Consider the following 13,936-nt stretch of genomic DNA (forward strand, 5'->3'; position numbering starts at 1 on the left):
ACACGCTGCAGCTGAATGTGTGTGTGTGTGTGTGTGTGTGTGTGTGTGTGTGTTTATGAGAGAGAGAGAGAGAGAGAGAGAGAGAGAGAGAGAGAGAGAGAGAGAGAGAGAGCGCGCGCTATCTTTCCACAAGAGATAACGTTCAGAGTTCAGGCTTAATCCAAAATAATCACACGTTTCTCAAGAGAAATCTTCACCCAGGGCAGTACTTGTTAGGTTTCTTTTAAATTAATTATGACAATGATAGAATTAACGTTTTGCCACCCTGAGCAATGTGACTTCAGGGAATATAAGCTAAATGAGTTCTCTGAGCCTCGGTGTACTCATCTGTAAAATGGGTTTATAGGGCTATGATAATGTGATAATATGTATAAAGCAACTGACAGGCCCAGGCACACAGTAGTTTCTCTCCTGACTAAAATGGAACTCTAATTTACATTAATAATATAAGTTTAACTGTGTAGTTGGTTTGGTTGTTTTCTTCTATATTGGGGTTGATTTCCTGTATCTGGCTTTGAAAGCATTCATTTTAAAAGATGGGACTTCAATACTAGTCATTGTGAAATCATTTTGCAATATGTACTTATATCAAATCATTACATCACACACCTCAAATGCACACAATGTTATATGTCCATTATGTGTCAATAAAAGTCAAAAAATTAAAATAAAAGCAAGAGTTTAAATAAATTGGTCACTGAGTAAAGAACTGAAAAAGCCTAATTAAGCTACTGAGATTCGTTACTGAATAGAGACACGCTTTCAATTTTACTCATAGATGATAAATCCAGGATGGATGTTATACTGGGATTGTTCTAGTAACTACCTCTGATTCAATTTAAATCCTGTTAGGGTGTTTTTATAACAGTTTTATTGAGATATAGTTCACATGCCATAAAATTCACCTACGTGAAGTGTATGACTCAGCAGTGTTCCAGGCAGTCACAGAGTTGGCAGTCATCACCACAATCAAATTTAGAGCATGTCTTTGCCCAAAGAGAAACCTTGGACCCATGAGGAATCACTTCTCACTGTGCCCAAAACTTCCCCTCTCCAGCGCTGGGCAGCCACTACTCTCCTTTCTGTGTCTATGCTAAATATTACGTGGAAGTGGAGTCATTTGATTTGTGGCCTTTTGTGTCTGGATTCTCTTTCATGGCATCATGCTTTCAGGGTTCATCTGTGTCGTGGCATGTAGCAGCACCTCATTCCTTTTCACTGCTTCGTAACATTTCATTGCATGGACATACCACAAGTTCATTCATCAGTCAACGAACACTTTTGCTGTTTCACTGTTTGGCTGTTAGAAGTGATAGTACTTAATGAACATTCATGTACGGATTGTTGTGTGAATGTATTCTGTCCATTTTCTTGGGTATTTTCCTAGGAGTGGAATTTCTGGGTCATATGGTAACTCTATGTTTAACTTTCTGAGGAGCTGTTAGACTGTGTTCCAAAGTGGCTGCACCATATTCCCACCAATAGTCTATGAGGGATCTGATTTCCCAACATTCTCATCGACACTAGTATTGTCTGTCTTTCTTATTTTAGCCACCCTGGTGGGTGTAAGAAGCTGGCTCAGGGTTTGATTGGCATTTTTCTTATGGGTCATGAATTTGACCAGCGTTCATGTTCACCTTGCCTATTAATTAGTACATCTACTTTGGGGATGTGTCTATTCAAATCCTCCACCCTTTTTTTAATTGGGTTAATTTTCTTTTCATTGTTGAATTGCAAGATTTCCTCACTATTTTTTTTCTGAATACAAATCTGTTATCAGACATGATTTCCAAATATTTTCTTTCATCCTGTTCGTTGTCTCTTCACCTTCTTGATGGAGTCCTTCGTAGCACAAAAACTGGTAATCTTGGTGAAGTCCAATTTATCTATTGTTTTCTTGCTTGTGCTTTTGTATATTTAAGGAACCATTCCTAATCCAAGATCATAAAGATTTATGCCTATGTTTTCGTTTAAGGATTTTATAGATTTAGCTCTTACTGTTAGGTTTTTGATCCCATTGGAGTTAATTTTTATATATGGTGTGAGGCAGGGGATGAATACCATTCTTTTGGATGTTTACATGCACCTTTTGTCGAAAAACACGGAGTGATCTCCGTATTTCATTGTCTTGGTATTCTTGGCAAAAAATTGACTGACCATAAAAGTGAGGGCTCATTTCTGGAGTCTCAAGTCTATTCCATTGATTTGTATGCCTCTGACATTTTTAAAATAATGTCTATTCCTGCAAATGTATGGAATAGAATATTTGTCTATAAAGAAGCATAGGAAGAAAATTAAAGGAAATCCTGATCCCACTGTGATAGAATATTCTTCCCTCCTTTGTCATAGTTGCTCTTGCCTTATCATGGTGGGGGGTATGGGCTTGCTCCATTTGGCTGCGTGGGGCCATGCAGTTTGCTCTACTCCTGGGGTGTCAGTGAACGTGACATAAGCAAATATATGATATGCAGTGGGTCTTGTTTTCTTGCACTTTTTTGATCATGTGAAAAAAAGAAACATATGCCCTGCATAGCCACTGATGTGTGACAGATACTTGGAACAAACCTGACCCCGCTCTGCGACCTGGAGCCCAGCCAAGGTTAGTCAGACCTCAGCCAAAACTCAGACACTTGAGCAAGGAATAAATGCTTGTCATTGTTTATCACTACGGTGTTTGTGGTTGGTTGGTCTGTAGTAATAGCCAACTAATACACCTACCACTAGAGATAACTGCTCCTATCGCTTTTGTCCTTTGATAAAAAATGAGATCACGAAAAAAATTATATATGTATGTTTGGACTTCTGTTTTTACTTAACATTTTTCCATAACACCCTGTGTTTTAAAGTTATTGATAAACACTCCTTTTATTATCCACTTATTTCAACCTTAAATTATACATTTCTCTTAATCATTTGTATATCACTTTTATATTACAAGTAAAAATACAATGAATTTCACTTTCTCTCCCTCTCTCACACAAACCTTGGTCTACATTTCTCATTATTTCCACAAAATGGATCCCTAGAAGTAAATAGCTTTAATAGGCTTCTTTGTCCAGAATTCAAGGTGGATTCCCCTGAACCCCAATTTCCATGCTATTACTCCTCACATCTCACCTGTTTGCTTCAGCTAAACCCAGATTGTTTTGCTTCTTAAGAGATACAAGTCAAATTTGATTTTACTTTACTAAAAATAATTTTTGTGAATTCTTCTAGCATGTTCCCAAATTATCTTTGGATATTTACAGTTTATACTGAAGAAGACCATTGTTGCCACAAAAAATAAGCTGTACGAAGCCCTGCCTCTCTTGTTTTCCTTTACGCTCATAGGGAAATAGGGCCTAGAGACAAAGTGTGAGCACCACACCTTGGGAATAGTGGACAAGGGCTCGCACCGCCAGGAAGAGGGCAGAAGCTCCAATTTCCTCTACATCCATAAGAGCGCCTTGCAGAGTGCACATGTGCCTTTGGTGAATATATGCTGAGTAAATGAATGTAAGAAATAGGGAGGATGTTAAAGCAGCTATTCAGGCGAGAAATAACTGCCCTCACAATGATTAATAACTATTTTTAAGGCTTCTATAGTGACAAATAGGCTACATCTAAAATTAGCGTAGGATTTTAAAGGGAGGCCAGACGGCCAATCCTGTATCTAAACTTTTCTGGGCACTTCTTAGCAAATGAATGGATCTCTCTGATCTTTTTTTTACTTTCCGTTTTCCTAAGGAAAATCATATTTTTTAGGTCATCTAACAATGATTGATCTGGTTTCATTTTGGCAACTGCTGAAATTGTTGGTTACCTGGGAAACCCCAGCATCACACTGGCTGCCCATGCACGGGGCATAAGCTGAGCCTTCCAGGAACTCTTGTCCTGGGTGCCCATGGTTTGTCACTTTGCAAACAGTACCCCTAATTTCACCTGGCCACCTCCCCTCTGTGTCTGCTCTAAGGAGACCTGGGCCCCTCTGTTCCCACTTCTCCTGCACTGGCTTTAGGGGCTGTCAAAGTTCAGCCGTTTGGGCTATGAATGGAGGTCCCCTTTCAAAAGCAACAACTACTACCTGCTTCAGATACTCTGTACAGTAAGCTCTAGTCTTACCTAGTCATGCCCTAGGCCCCCCCTTTTTTTTTTTAAGTCTGCTTTGCTAGTCAGTCCCCTTGAAATTCCCCAGACAAAAATGGAACAGAGGACAGGAAAACTCAAGTAGATTTACTTAAATTGAAACACACCAAGGACAGCTGAGGTGCTACACTGGGAACTGCGGAGTGACACGAGGGAGAAGGTCCTGGGTATGCCCCACACCAACACAATGATTGTCACAGTTTGTATAGGACGAGTCCAGGCTGCAGACGCCAGCAATCCGTCACACCCAGAAACTGCCCCCACACACCTACGTTTACCTGAGGGTGCTTGACCTGCTAATGCAGCAGAGAAGGGCTCAGGCATTCCCTGCACCCTGAGCCTGGCTGCGAACAGTGGCACACAGACAGGCACCTTCCTCGTGCCCCATTTTGTGCCCGGTGCTGTGGAGGTGACAGCGGCCCATCAAATACTCTAGATTCTGAAGCTGGGTGATACACATAGAGAAAATAGAAATGCACTGCTTCAGAGCACCTACAGGAAACCTGATTACCTGCCGCCCACCCAAGAGCAAACATTAATTCCAGTGCCTGAATAGAGCAGAACACCAGGAAGGAGTGAAAACGCAGATGAGCTGGCACCAGACGGCGGTATGCGGGCAGCCTTTCCCTGGGCAGCAGTTTCAGCCTCTGGAGTCGGGTGATGGCTGGGCCATCACTGCTCTTTGACAGTTTCTCCTGAGCGTTGCCTAAAGAAGCCCTGTTGCCATCTCGTCATAAAGGAAGCTGCCTGTGGGCGAGTTTTCACCATGACAGCTGCAGTGATGAAACAGTGAAGAAGAACCGTCTCTCAGTCCAGAAGTGCACCCGAGATAAGGTGTATTGTCAGTGCCCTGCAGCTGCATCTGAAGGCTCGGCCGCTGCGCTTCTCAGTAAGTGGGGTCCAGGCTCATTCCTGGCAATCTGAGCAAGCGCCTTCTTTCTGCACCAGACCCTGTGCTCCTCCTAATCATTTAATTACATGGGGGGAGGCGCATAGAAAAGGTGGGATGTCCTGATTGTGAATATAGGACAAACTTTTACAGCAAAAGGGGAAATAAAACCCCTTATAACTCTATTTTAGCAGGGACAGAACTAACAAGGGTGCCCTTTCATGTGCACCATGCAGGTCCCATTGATTCAGGGTCCTGCATCCCATTCTCGGATACTGGCTAAGGAGCTGGACGGTACAAGTCCAGGCAAAGTGAGTGCCATGGAAAGAACACCTGTGGCTTTGTGGATGTTTATGTAAGAGACTTGTTTCCCACTATACCAGTTTCTCCAGGAATTAAAATGAGAGCATATGTTCTGCCAAGGTTTCTTAGAGAATACATGAGTTTAGAAAATAGGATATAGGATATAATAAAATACCTCGGAGAGGAAGTCTCCGAGTTCATTAAGAAAGCTATAAATTAAGAAACAACAACCCAGAAGGGGATGACAGCACTGCATCTAACAGAAGGCTTTCTGTTTCTCTTGGGGGTTCTAGGAGTTTCAAGATGGTTTGGTTTTATATAAAATGTACAAAATTTTGCTGAAAGATCTCACTTGCTTTATGTTTGCTAATTTAATTGTTTACCCAAAGCAACGTAAATATATTTCCATTAATACAGAAAAAAAATGAATGGAATGAAGCAGAAAAAGGGACAGAGAAAGAAGCAGAGAGAGAAAGAAATCAAAATCTCTTAATACTCCATGAACCTAAAATTCATAAACACATGAAAAGTGACTGCTTTTATAGCCATATTGATTAATGTATTTGATACCCAATGTAATAAATTATCATGTTGAAAATTTCATTACCTGCTATAATTTTTATTTTGCGTGAAAAGTTATACCCTGCCTCATAGTTACCACAAAATGTATTAATGTATGTAGCTATATGTTAAAAGTTTACATTTATTATTTATTCTAAATAATAAAGTTTTAGAAATCAAATCACCTCATTTGTGTTTATTACTTGAAAGGCTGCTTGGGGGAGTTTTCAGGCGAAGACCAAATGTATGGCACCTCCCCCCAGACAGAGCAGGCTTGTTCCCCGCTACCAGGCCGCGGTGCTCTGATCTGATTTGTCCCGATGCTGGGTGTTTCCCTATGTAACTTGACTTACTGTGAGTTAAGCGCTGTGAGTTAACGTGCCTCTGTTCTGCACAGGTTCGGGCGTACTGAGTCCCTGCCCTGGATCTGACACAGTCTCAGTGCTGCAGACACAAGCTGTGACATGATGGATAAAGTGCCAGCCCTCTACTATTGAGTCCGGTCTCGGGAACTAGAGGATCACCAGAGACAGGTATGCCCAGCAATGGGGGAGCATGGATGTGGGATGATGGGTAGCCAGACAATATTTAACCACCGGGAGATTTGCGAAAAACTTCTTTTTCCTCCCTGTTCCAAATACTCAGGGTAGCAGCGTCATTTCCATGTTGGCTAAAAGAGTGTTTATTTCTGTGGCAACGATTTGAATCCATGAGTTATATTTTAGGACTGATTCAGAAAATTCATCAGATGTCCAGTAGTAGTTAAAAAAAAAATTGCATGCATTTTACATGGCCCTTATTACTCGTTTATGTTTTCAGGAGTGTGCAGTTTTTCATTTGGGGGTGATGCAACATAACGAGGTAAACATATTATTTGCATTTTATACCTTGGCTTATTTATCTATTCTTTATGCCCCAAGAGATAAATTGCAATGCTGATACTGCTGTACAGGAAAAAAAAGGAAGTAAAAATAAACTCTTTACTTTGAAGGGCCTAACAGAGCATGAATCCTCTTAGCTGCTTTTCAATTTCTGTGCACTGCGGTTGTGTATGCAATTACGTGTCACCATAGCTGACTCAAACATCTCTAAAAGCAGGGTTGGAAATACAACTTTGGTTATAAAATAAATGCCCCAGGCAGAAAAATAAGTTGAAGAGACAAGAGGGGAAAATATTTATAAGTCTGAATTTCAGTAGAATTTGACCAATTCTCAGGAACACGGGGGAAATTCAATGCCAATTGTCAAGATATTGCCTAACTTTCTAGAAATATCTACAGTACAAAAGGTCTGCTCCTATCTTTTCCCAAATTTCAAAAAAAAACCACACAAAAAAACAAAAACAAACAAAAAAAATCAATATATAACACCTGCCAGAAGCCAGATTCTCAGAAGCACTCGAGGAATTTTAGACTGACTCAGTGAAATGTCACATGAGCTAGTAGCTCACAATCTAAGAGACTGTGTTTCTGACGATTGTAGGTAGGCAAACTGTTTGCTTCATTCTGTTCAATTTGAATCTTATTTTAACAGTTTAATGGTTTTCTGATGGATTTTCGTTGGTAGCCATGAGAAGAATGAGTTGAACATGTTGTCATTTTGATATATTTTTCATGCTAGTGAAGTAGCTTTAATATTTTTTATGCTAGTGAAGTAGTTCTACTCGTGCACAATGAAGCATTGCCCAGTTGACATTTATCTAACAGTATGTATTTGAATTAAAGAGATGGCCCAAAGAAATTTGGGTTGTTTTCTCAGCCTGGGACCAAAAATATTAAGGGACCATAGGCAAATGCTGGAGGTGTTTTCAGGGAACAGAGCAGAGAGTGAACAGAATTATACAAGATGTGTGGTCAATTGCTAAAGCTCCAGTAATACCCAACCTTGGGTGGAATTTATCTGGCTTACAGAAAGTTATCATTCTTGGTAATATTTAGATTCCTGTTAGAGTATCTTGTGTTGGCCGTAAGACAACCAATTTTCTTTCAAAAGTATCATCTTTTTAAAATACAAAACATCACAATGATATGTGAAAAAAAAGCATATGGCTGTTTTATGGTAAAATAAATCAATCATCAAAATTTTGGAACGATCAGATTTGGAAAATAATTCCATTTTTCAGCAGCTGTAAAAACAGAATACATGACAAATTCTAATGGAAAGTGTCTCATTATGTAACATATTCAATTATCTCCCCACTGAGATATTCAACAGTTTCATTACTTACTTCAACAATTTAATTGCAAAAGATAAATAGACATTTATTATTTTTACAAGAGTGGTTGTAACATACTATTACTTTGCCAGTCAATAAAAGTCACTAGGGAATATCAATTTTGAATTTTTTTCTGACCTAGAATTCCTCCTGTTATTGGAAATTAGTGCAAAGATAGAGCATATGTAATATCATTTAAGGAAATGTTGACAATTCAAACATCACTTTCTTAACTTGAAGAGGCAGTTGTCTTTGCTGTTGTTTGTTAAGGATTTTTTAAAAAATCTTTGCTTCTCAGGTTTAGTGAATACTAACGTGTACTTTCAATTTATTAAAAACATCACTTGTTGAAATTTTTTAAAAAGATTAGAATATCTGCTTTTATTTTCATTGTTGCTTTAAAAATTCTTGTTCGATGTGGTATGGAATCATCAGAGAGAAAGAAACAAGATTATTTTTTATCAAAAGTGGCGTAATTCTGATTAGCAATACTTATGTTTATTTGAAAAAGGAACTGAATAAAGTTCTGGTCAAGATAGCGGAGTAGGTAAATGCTATGCTTACCTCCTCCAACAACCATATCAAAATTACAACTAAATTATAGAAAAATCAACCTAGAGAACCACCTGATTAACTGAACAGAAGTTCTATAACTAAGGATATAAAGAAGAGGCCACATCAAGACTGGTAGGATGGGCAGATACACAAAATGGACTGGTCCCACAACCCACGTGTGGTGGTTGAGACTTGGGAGAGATATCTCAGCTGCAGAGGAGCTGGAGGAATAAGGGACCTCAACCCCACGCTGGGCTCCCCAGCCTGGAGCACTGGTGCCAGGAAGAGGAGCCCCCACAACATCTAGCTATGAAAATCAGTGGGGATTCTGTCCATCTAGGTGAGAAGGATGATGGGTGGAAACCCACGTGTCCTCTTAAAGGCACATGCACAGACTCTCTCACTTGCAGGCACTCATCCTGGGCTCCAGTGGAGGGACAGTGGCTTATGGAGCACCAGGGACATACAGGGAGAAACTGAGTTATGTGGCTTTAGGGCAAGGGCTGGAGGGACAACTGCCATTGTCCCTGTGTTGAGCCCTCCCCCACAAATCTGAATCTGGGCCAAATCTGAATCTGCACTAACCTGATGGACACTATTCTCCCCACCGTGGTGGCTTCCTGAGACCGCCCCCTTCCCAATTTGCACAGCACTGGAGGCTCTTTTAGCAGCAAACAGCCAACCCCAACTTGTTCACCACCTGAGGCTCTTTCAGTTGCAGTGATTGCTGGTCTTGGGTAGAACTGCATTGTTTCTGAAAAACCCTCAAAGACTTGCAGGCCTCAGGCAGGTGGCAACTGGCTTCGGTGTACTGTGTGCTTTTTATTGAGTGGTCCCCATCTCTGCTCTGGTGCCAAATATAAATCTGCATTAGCTGGGTGAACACCACTGGCCCCACCCTGGTGACTCCCTGAGACCTTGTCTCACACTCCTTGCACACTGCTAGAGGCCCTGTCCACACTTGAGCCTTATAGGCAGCTTGTAGTGGGACAGCTGGCAGTTGGCAACAGGACTTGGGGTACCCCGTGTCTTTGGCTAAGCAGACTCAGGTCTGGCACTGGTGACAACTGTCCTTGGTTCACAGTGTGACCTCTCCTATGCACCTCCAGACCCAGCACAGGCAGCGACCAACCACATGTCACTTTGTAGTTCCTACCAGCTAGCCCTAGGCTGGTCACGGGCAGCAGCTGGCTTTGACCTGTACTGGAGCCCCTCTCAAGAAACCTCAGGACCAACACTCATAGTGGCAAGCTACAGATCACAACGGAACACAACCTGATTAGCCCCATAAGTGGCACACCCAAAGGGTGGTTTTCGCAGACACCAGAGCCCACTGGGGTGAATCTTGTTTCTTGAGGTCAACCCCCACACAGAAGGCTCATCCTTCTCCACACAGAAGGCCAATCTTCACTGCCAGTCAGCCTGAGTGTCAATCCCACACACTGGCATTCCAACAGCAATCAAGGATCAACCATAACAGGAGGGCACACACAACTGTGGAGCACCTGGCTCAGGTGACCAGGGAGACTGCACCACTGGGCCCCACAGGGCACCTACTACAAAAGGCCACCTGGCCAAGACTGGGAGACATGGCAGACCTACCTAACACATAGAAACAAACAGAGAAAGGCAGCCAAAATGAGGAGATAAAGAAATAAATCCCAAATGAAAGAACAGGAGAAAACTCCAGCAACAGCACTTAATGAAATGGATTAAATGTTCTCCTCAAAGACATAGGGTAACTGAACGGTAATAAAACAAGATCTATATATGCAGCCTGCAACAGACCCACTTCAGATCAAAAGACACACAGACTGAAAGCAAAGGGATGGAAAAACATGTCATGCAAACGGAAACAATAAAAAATCTGGGGTAGCAATACTTATATCAGACAAAATAGACTTTAAAGCAAAGGCTACAATAAGAGATAAAGAGATACATTTCATAATGGTAAAGGAATCAATCCAACAAGTTGATATAACCTTGTGAACATCTATGCACCTAAATATATAAAGCAAATATTGATGGACATAAAGGGAAAAATCAACAGTAACACAGTCATATTAAGGAATTTAGCACCATATTTACAACAAAGGATAGATCTTCCAGACAGGAAATCAACAAGAAAACAGCAGCCTTAAACAACACATTAGACCAGAGAGATTTAATTAATCTTTTTAGAACATTTTTCCCTAAAGCAGCAGAATACACACTCTTTTCAAGTGTATGTGGAACATTTTCTAGGATAGACCACATGTCAGGCCACAAAACAAGTCTCAATAAATTTAAAATTATTGCAATCATATCAGAAGTCTTCTCTGACCACAATGTATGAAACTAGAAATCCATTACTAGAAAAAAAAATCTAAAACACACACAAACATATGGAAGCTAAATAGCATGCTACTAAACAGTGAATGGGTTAACAATGAGATCAAGGAAGAAATCAAAAGACATATTGAGACAAATAAAAATGAAAACCCAATAACCCAAAACCTATGGGACACAGTAAAAGTAATCCTAAGAGGGAAATTCATAGCAATACTGACCTCCCTCAAGAAACAATACAAATCTCAAACAATCTAATCTTACACCTAAAGTACCTAGAAAAATAACAATTGGAAAAACCCCAAATGTGTAGAGAAGGAAATAATAAAGATCAGAGTAGAAATAAATGAAATTGAGTCTAAAAAAAAATACAAAAGACCATTGAAACCAAGAACTGAAAAGATGAAATTGATAAACTCTTAACCAGACTCATCAAGAAAAAGACAGGATCCAAATGAATAAAATAAAAAATGAAACAGGAGATGTGACAACTGACACCTCAGAAATACAAAGGAGTACAAGAAAATACTACGAACAATTATGCGCCAACAAATTGGACAATCTGGAAGAAATGGATAAATTGCTAGAAACATACAATCTTCCAAGACTGAATCAAGAAGAAACATAAAATGTGAACAGATGAATCACTATTAACAAAATCGAGTCAGTAATCAAAAAACTCCCAACAATCAAAAGTCCTGGACCAGATGACTTCACAGATTAATTTTACCAAACATTCAAAGAAGAATTAACACCAAAGATTCTCAACTATTCCGAAAAATTCAAGAGGCTCTCAAACGCATTTTATGAGGCCAGTATTACTTTGATTCCAAAACCAGACTAAGACATTGCAAAAAATAAAAAAAAAGTATAGGCCAATACCCGTAATGAATATAGATGCAAAATCCTCAACAAAATATTAGCAAACCGAATTCATCAATGCATTAAAAAGATCATACACCACCATCAAGTGGGATTTATTCCTGGGATGCAAGTTTGTATCAATATCTGCAAATCAATTATGTGACCTACCACATAAACAAAATAAAGAATAAAAATCATATGATCATGACAATAAATGCAGAAAAAGCATTTGACGATATGCAACTTTCATTATGATTAAAAACTCCCAGCAAAGTGGGAATAAAGGGAACATACCTCAACATAATAAAAGCCATAAGTGACAAACCAACAGCTAACGTCATATTCAATGGTGAAAAGCTAAAAGCGTTTTTCTTTAAGATCAGGAATAAGACAAGAATGTTCCCTTTCACTACTTGTATTCAACATAGTATTAGAAGTGCTAGCCAGTGCAATCAGAAAAGAACAAGAATTTAAAGTCATCCAAACAGGAAAGGAAAAAGTAACTCATTATTTGCAGATGACATGATAGTGTATATAGAGAACTCTAAAGCTTCCACCCAAAACTGTTAGAACTGATAAATGAATTCAGTAAAGTAGCAGGATACAAAATTAATATTCAGAAATCGGTTGCATTTTTCATAGAAAAACAATGAACTATCAGAAAGATAAATTTAAAAAAAAAGTCCATTTACAATTGCATCAAAAAATAATAAAATATGTAGGGATAAATTTAACCAAGGAAGTAAAAGAGTTCTACTCAGAAAATTATAAGACATTGGGGAAAGAAATTGAAGAAGATACAAATAAATGGAAGCATAGACCATGCTCATGGATAGGAAGAATTAACATCTTTAAAATGTCCATACTACCCAAAGCAATCTATAGATTCAATGCAATTTCTTTCCAAATATCAATGGCATTTTTCACAGAACTAGAACACATAATTCTAAAATGTATAAGGACCCATAAAAAACCCAAATAGACACAGCAATCTTGATGAAGAAGAACAAAGTTGAAGATACCATACTACCAGATATTAAAGTATATTACAAGGCTATTGTAACCAAAATTGCATGATACTGGCATAAAAACAGACTCATATATCCATGGAACAGAGCAGAGAGTCCAGAAGTAAACTCATGCATATATGGTCAATTAATCTGTGACAAAGGAGGCAAGAATATACAATGGGCTAAAGACAGTCTTTTCAGTAAATAGTGTTAGAAAACTGGACAGATACATGCAGAAAATGAAACTAGACCACCTTCTTATACTATATACAAGAATAAACTCAAAATGGATTAAGGATTTACATGTAAGACCTGATATCATAAAACTCCTATGATATATACATAGATATATACATATATACATATATATATATATGTAACTCAGAGAGTTTTACTGCCTATGTTTTGTATATATATATATATATATATATATATATATATATATGTACACACACACACACATATATAACTCAGAGAGTTTTATGATATATGTGTGTGTGTGTGTATATATATATATATATATACATATATATATATATATATATATATATATATATATATATGTATATATAAAATGTAATAGTGCTTGGACATAAAAAAAGAAAATCTTACCATTTGCAACAACATGGATGGGCCTGGAAAGTACCATGCTAAGTGAAATAAGTCAGACAGAGAAAGACAAATATGATCTCACTTATATGTGGATTCTAACGAACAAAATCAAAGAACAAACAAAACATAAACAGACTCATAGATAACAGAGAAAAAAGTGATTGTTGCCAGACGGGAAGGAGGTTGGGGATTGGGTGAAAAAGGGGAAGGGATTAAGGAGTACAGATTGGTAGTTATAAAATAATCATGGGGATGTAAAGTACAGCACAGAGAATATAGTCAATAATGTTGTAATAACTCTGTATGGTGCCAGATGGGTACTAGACTTACCAGTGTGATCACTTCATAAATTATACAAATGTCTAACCATATGCTGTACATCTGAAATTAATATAAAATAACATTGAATGTCAACTATAATTGAAAAATAAAAATTGAAAAGAACGTGAAAACTGAACATGCTATTAGGTTGGT

Source organism: Rhinolophus hipposideros (assembly GCF_964194185.1).
Source record: "Rhinolophus hipposideros genome assembly, chromosome: 14".
Classification (NCBI taxonomy): Eukaryota; Metazoa; Chordata; class Mammalia; order Chiroptera; family Rhinolophidae; genus Rhinolophus; species Rhinolophus hipposideros.